Source organism: Aythya fuligula, chromosome 4 (assembly GCF_009819795.1).
Source record: "Aythya fuligula isolate bAytFul2 chromosome 4, bAytFul2.pri, whole genome shotgun sequence".
NCBI classification, from domain to species: Eukaryota; Metazoa; Chordata; class Aves; order Anseriformes; family Anatidae; genus Aythya; species Aythya fuligula.
The window spans coordinates 38,519,725-38,525,724 of record NC_045562.1 but is presented as its reverse complement, the minus strand read 5'-3'; the positions used below and the strand labels follow the sequence as shown (position 1 = coordinate 38,525,724).

Sequence of the window (6,000 nt, the reverse complement as noted above, 5' to 3'; positions counted from 1 at the left end):
TCTGATGGGCTATGAGAACATCTAAAGCTGTAGGAAGACTCACTGATATTAAACAAGATCTGCTTATGTCTGTTTCCTGTTCATGAACACATCTTTCATTGTGTGTGCATTTAGCTTTAGTACCCTGGAATTCTTTCATTGCCAGCCTGTGCTCAAGACAATAAATCTGAGACTCTGTGTTTCTTATGTTGATCAATGTAGCCAGTGGGAAAATATAATGCTTCCCTAGGGCTTTGTGCTTGTAAAGTGGAAACCGTGGGAAAAATACAAAATAAATGAACTCAGTGAGATGTAAGGACAAGTGTGACAAGGAATGATTCATAACTAATGAATTCATTTCAATGTTGACTTTTGGGATTGAGAAATTAACTGAGAGGAACTGGATATTGCTGTGCTTAGATGGTCTCAGTACTAGCTTCTCCCTCTAGGATATTATCCTGGCACTTGGCTAGACTGCTAGCTGGATGTATAAAGCGAGCAGCGTCTTTGGCATAGTCAAAGTAATGTGTATGAGTTGTTGTAATGTAGGATTCACTGCTTTTTACTTCACTACTACAAGCCCCATTCACACCATTTTCTGTACCAAATCCATTCCTTTGCTGGTTTAATGGTATGACGTCCTTCCCATCCTGTCCATGTGAGTGCATCTGCCTTTCCTTGTATCAGAAATTCTTCACTGTCCTTCAACGTTTGGTCCACAAAGAATAAAACCTTCCTCTGGAGGTATTGTGAACTTACTTTTTTTTTTTTTTTCTTTACTTTTTCTTTTTTTCTTTTTTCCTGAAGATGTCTTGGTAAGGACTGCCTTCTCTCAGTTGGGTGCACTCTCAGAAGGCTGTCTTTGACCCCTGGTTATAGTTAACATGTATTCTAAGGAGTTAATAATCTGTGGAAAGTGATAAAAACAAAACAAACAAAACCACACACACACAAAATATGGTGTATTCCTGTTTTGTTGTTTGTTGTGAGATTATGAACAGTTTACACTTCCGTTTTTGGAAAGCTTTTTTTTTTTACTTGTTTCCATGACATGGGATTTTGTATTGCCCTTCTTAGTGTGTCTTCCCTAAAGACAGAAAATCCTTTTTTTTCACTTTTCATCCTCTGCCCACAGAGCTGATAGATTTGGTCTTTACGCTGTTTTGCTGCTGCACTGCATTACATTTATCATTAAGGAGACTGCATGTGGCCAGATATCTAATTAATGACATTAGAAGGGCACAGGTTGAGGGAGAAATGGAATACAGTTTCTGATGAGGTCAGGTTGATGATTACATCTAATGTTCTTCAGGCGGCCTTGCACTAATCCATGGGAACAAATCCCATATACCTATAGAAGAGAGGCAAGCAAGCAGAATCTTGTAAGGGTACACATCCAGGATGTTCACTGAAATAATACTGTGTTTTTTCTTTTCTAGAATAGCACACCCTGCTACTTGGGAAACAGCAAAATGCCAGTCCTTTCATGTGATACTATGGTCAGTATACTTTCTGTCTTGAAATTCCACTTCATGTTGCCAGCAATGCATTCAGACACTGTTGTGTTGTGTTGTGCTGTGCAGAACATTTCAGGCTTTTAAGGGGAAAAGGGTGATGGTTTCCTGGTAATTTGCATCTGTAGCTTGCTGCCTGTTTATGGTTTGGAAATTACTATTGCATGGCTCAGTCTAAATGAGAAATGATGCTGTTAAAAAGCTTTACCGTAGAAAGGAGAAAAAAAAATATCTTTAAAAGCTATGCTTACATTAAAAAGGCTTTTTAAGTATATATGTTGGTCCTAACTTTCTAGATTTGCTGTACAAAAGGATTTCACAGATTTTTACCTTTACAAAATGGAAAACATTTCAACAATTTAATTGCGCACACCATAAACTTTCACAGTTTTTTTCATTATTTAAGTGCCTATCTTGTCATCATTTTGCCCTTTTTTTTTTTTTTTTTTTTTTTTTTAATCATATTACCAAGTGCTCAAAACCCACATTCTCTCTAATATTTTCTTTTCTGTTTTGATTGTGTTGATTGTATGTGGTAAGGCATGTGGCAAGGCAGATAATTAAAGCAATGGTGAGGGTAGCAAGTGACCTGACTTTCACCTATGAACAGTTACTGTGGCAAGATTGCTGCATTGGTACTGCAAAGTGCCTGTGTTTTAACCAGGCAAATGGAAGAAGGAGTTTTTATTCAAAACAGTGGTTACAATTTTGAGCAACTAGTAGAAAAAGAAAAAAAAAAAAAGCAAGTAGGATATGGAAATTGAAATCAGAATAGATTCTGGTTCATATCCACCCCTTACAAAAATAGGCAGAGGGGGTGTATGATTTGGCTTGCACCCTGAAAACAAGACAGCAGATATTTAGCATTCCCTTCCCTTGTAATGCTGTGAAACTTGCTGCTCTCTCAGTGGAACAGTACTCAATGGAGATGGAAGAGGACTGAAGGACTCTGAATCATTTATGTACTGCTTGAACAGATTTCCAGCAAACAAAAGAGTTTCTGATGACAGGTCCTTTGATTCTTCAGAAGGAATCATTAGTCCCAGTATTGATATTTTTATGACTGTTGCCCATGTTTACATTAAATTAAGTTGTATTCTGGCATCCAGTCCAGCTCTTTGCTTGGGAGCTGGAGTCTTGTCAGACATGTTTTCTATCTTAAAAATATCAACCTCCTTCTTTTACTCCTGCTTCCAATTTCTTTATGCTGATTGTGGCTCTACAACATTTGCATTTTGCTCAGGAAGTGCTGTTGTCACTGTTCTTTTCCTGTGCCTTGTCTTACAAATTTATAAAAGGTGCATTTAAGAAAATCTTTTTTGTCTTCATATATTTGAACGATAGGTTAACAAAGATCTGATGCACTATGAGTACAATTGAAGATGTAGGAAGACTCACTGATCTTAAACAAGATCTGCCTATGTCTGTTTTCTGTTTGTGCACATATCTTTCAGTGTGCATACATTTAGTTTTAGGACCCTGGAATTCTTTCATTGTTGTTGTTTTGGTTGTTTTTTTTTTTTTTTTTTTTTTTGTTTGCTTTTTTTTTTTTTTTTTTTTTTTTTCCTCACCAGCAGGTAGGTGGGAAGGAAGAGTTCTCTTCCCCCTAGTAAAACACCCAAGGTACTGTCAAAGTGTTGTAGTTTATTGCAGAGAAAATCAAGCCATACAGACAAACAAAGCCTAGCTCCCAGCAGGCAGTGGAGACTATGGAAATAGCTTACTGAAAGAGGATGAGGTATTGTAAAAATTGTCAGATGGACCACCAAAGTGCTTCGGCACAGAAAGGTAAGGCACAAGAACACAGTTGCAGTTTAATTTTCTCAAGCAGAATATGATTTGTAGGTAAGGCAGGAGTAAAACTTCTGGATTTCTTTCAGTTAGCCAGGCTGCTTTGTGTTCATACAGGTATTTTTACATTTGTGCAACTGGCTTTCTCCAGAATGAATAGACTGTCTTTGGTGATTTACACAGTACTGTCAGCTTTGGCCAAAATATGATTTGGAAGACGGTGTGAGTACCTGTGACAACTTGAAGTACCTGAACTGACAGTTATGCCTTGTTTACTGTTGGCAACTCTTGTCTTTTTACATGACAGAAACCAAAGCCTGTTCTGAATGGGAAAACTGTATCCATACTTGTCTTCCCTCTACTTTAAGTTGAAGCCTGCAAGAACTGGTGGTTTTCTGCTTTCTGGTGCACGCATCATACTGTAGTACAGGCACAGAAACTCTATAACAAACTTAAATTTTTCGTGGGGAAAAAAAAAAAAAAAGAAGCTATAGTGTGGCAATGGAAAAGATGAAGGGAATTACTGCTGTCCTGGATTGATACAGTAGCAAGAAGGAATTTGTCAGACAAAATGTCAGGAGATCCTGTGAAGAAGTGAGCAACTCTTCAAGCTATGAGAGAAAGAAAAAAATATTTTTAAATTCCTGCAGCTCAGCCTGGGAGAAAATTCTTTTGTAGCCCCAACCTGTTGATCCCTGAATGCATGAATAATCTTGGAGATACTCAGCTCTGCTTCTTACCTTACAAGACTGGTATTCTCCACAACTGTATTAAAGTAGGAAAAAATGAGCCAACAAACAAACAAAACCTTCATGTTTCTCGGTAAACCAAGGAGAGGCTCCTATAATTAGCTCATTCTATTGTGTAGCTGTATGACAATTGAGTTAGCTATGTGTGTGTCCTATTACCGTGCATTAAGTTAATAGATATTATATGTACAAAATTAATGTTATGTTGCAATATTTGTGTAAGGGGAAGAATGTGACAGACACTCAAGTAAAATAAGTCTTTTACTTTTTTATGTCAATTTATTACTACTTTTCCAAGTTACCATATACGCTCTGAAACAAAAATGATTTCTAAGCATGTTGAGTTTTTCACAGTGTATTTTTGTATACAATGGGCAAGGAAAGTTACCTCTTTATTCTGTGTTTAATTGAGAAAATAAAAGATTGAGTGGATGAGGGATTGAGGATGCCTACAAATTATTAATAAAAGATACTTTCTTCTACCAGCAGAAGGGTAGAAAGAGGAGGTAGTGGGGAAGATCTAGGTATTTCTTTTGCATTTGGAGGACAGAAGTTTTTAATGACTTCTCTTTCACAAACTTTACTGATTCAAGCTAGGACAATTTAAGAGGTTATCACCTCTAGCTGTCCATCACATCCATTGAGTGGCATTTACAAGTCCCGAAACTAGATGAAGAGCAGTGGGTCTGGTCCTAAGGAGCTGCAATTCAAAATCTAGCATATTAATGCAAAACATCATTGATTTTAGTCCGTGTTAATATATTGATCTATGAACTACCGTGGCTGAGAGCTCTGATTCATGTTTCCCATTGGATTTAGCAGCATTTAGGGACACAAGCCAATTCAGTCATCCTAGCTAATTGTAAGGAGAGGCTAGGGACTAGAGAAGTAAAGTGAAGAAGTAAAATGCTTATCTGACTAGCCAGAGTCATGGCAGTGGTAGTCCCTGAGTGTATGCAGAAGAACTTTGGTTATACTTTTGGGAGGCTTTGCAATGACCATTCATGTAACAAATGTGAGACGGGTAGAGGGAATGTTGACTAATCTCTGAGCAGCACAGTGGTTAAATGTTGTCATAGTACCAGCTTTCAGTAGGTTGCCCACAATATTAGCCTTGTATCTGTGAATTCTTTGAAAGCCTCTTTTTCTGTTTCTTGTCCATACAATTGTGTTTAATTATCTTCTGGATACACTGGTGATAACCTGGCGAGTGTAGCAGCAGGAGATTGAATGCCAACAAAGGCAAAAACTACATTTGGTTAATTAAATGGTGTTTCTTGCATTGACCTTCGGTGAGCTGCTGGTTTCAAATTCAGGCTGGTATAGCATTTTTGGTGATAAGCCATACCACTGAAGAGGCAGAGCAAGGTATTAAAATCGTAACTTATCCACTCTATTCCAGACTTGGGTGTCCTGAACATGTTTCATAGAGTATATATAGATAGAGATTCTGTGCTTGTAGGCTTCTTACTTTTGTGTGTGTTTGGGTGTGTTAATCAAGCCCAGCGTTATAAAAGTGTTATTAAAACACATTACAGTTCAGCATTGACAATTAAATCCCCAAATTTAAATTCCAACAGTAATGATGAATTACTGCCTCCTCCATATATTAAATTTAAATCTATGGCATGTGCCTTTTTGTAAGGAATAATTTTAAGTAAAAATAGACACCAGATTCAAATTGTCAAAATCTTATCAAAACAATTCACATTTTACTTCTTGGCTTGTTTTCTGAAGTATGATCTTAAGTAGATAAGTATGAATTGAAAATAGTAAATGTTTATCTTACTGTAATATTGACATTGGAAGATTTTTTGCACTTAAACACATAGCTGTTTTGATACAAAATTGCATTACAGATAATCTGAAACCAGGTTACTGGTTATTCCAGGTAAACTGGAATACTGCTTTTTTTTTTCTTTTTTTTTTTTTTTTTAAACTTGTCTTTTTCTATTACGTTTAAAGAT

The 6,000-nt window shown here is 36.8% G+C and overlaps 1 long non-coding RNA gene across 3 annotated transcripts in view; it reads left to right on the top strand.

Moving 5' to 3' along the window:
* Window positions 1–607: 607 nt before the first annotated feature.
* LOC116488998 overlaps window positions 608–6,000 on the top strand; it is an 11,063-nt gene continuing 5,670 nt past the window's right edge. For all 3 annotated transcript variants that reach the window (XR_004253236.1, XR_004253235.1, XR_004253234.1), the window contains exons 1-2: window positions 608–723; window positions 1,419–1,478. This is a non-coding gene — a long non-coding RNA (uncharacterized LOC116488998). The remainder of the gene's footprint in view (window positions 724–1,418; window positions 1,479–6,000) is intronic.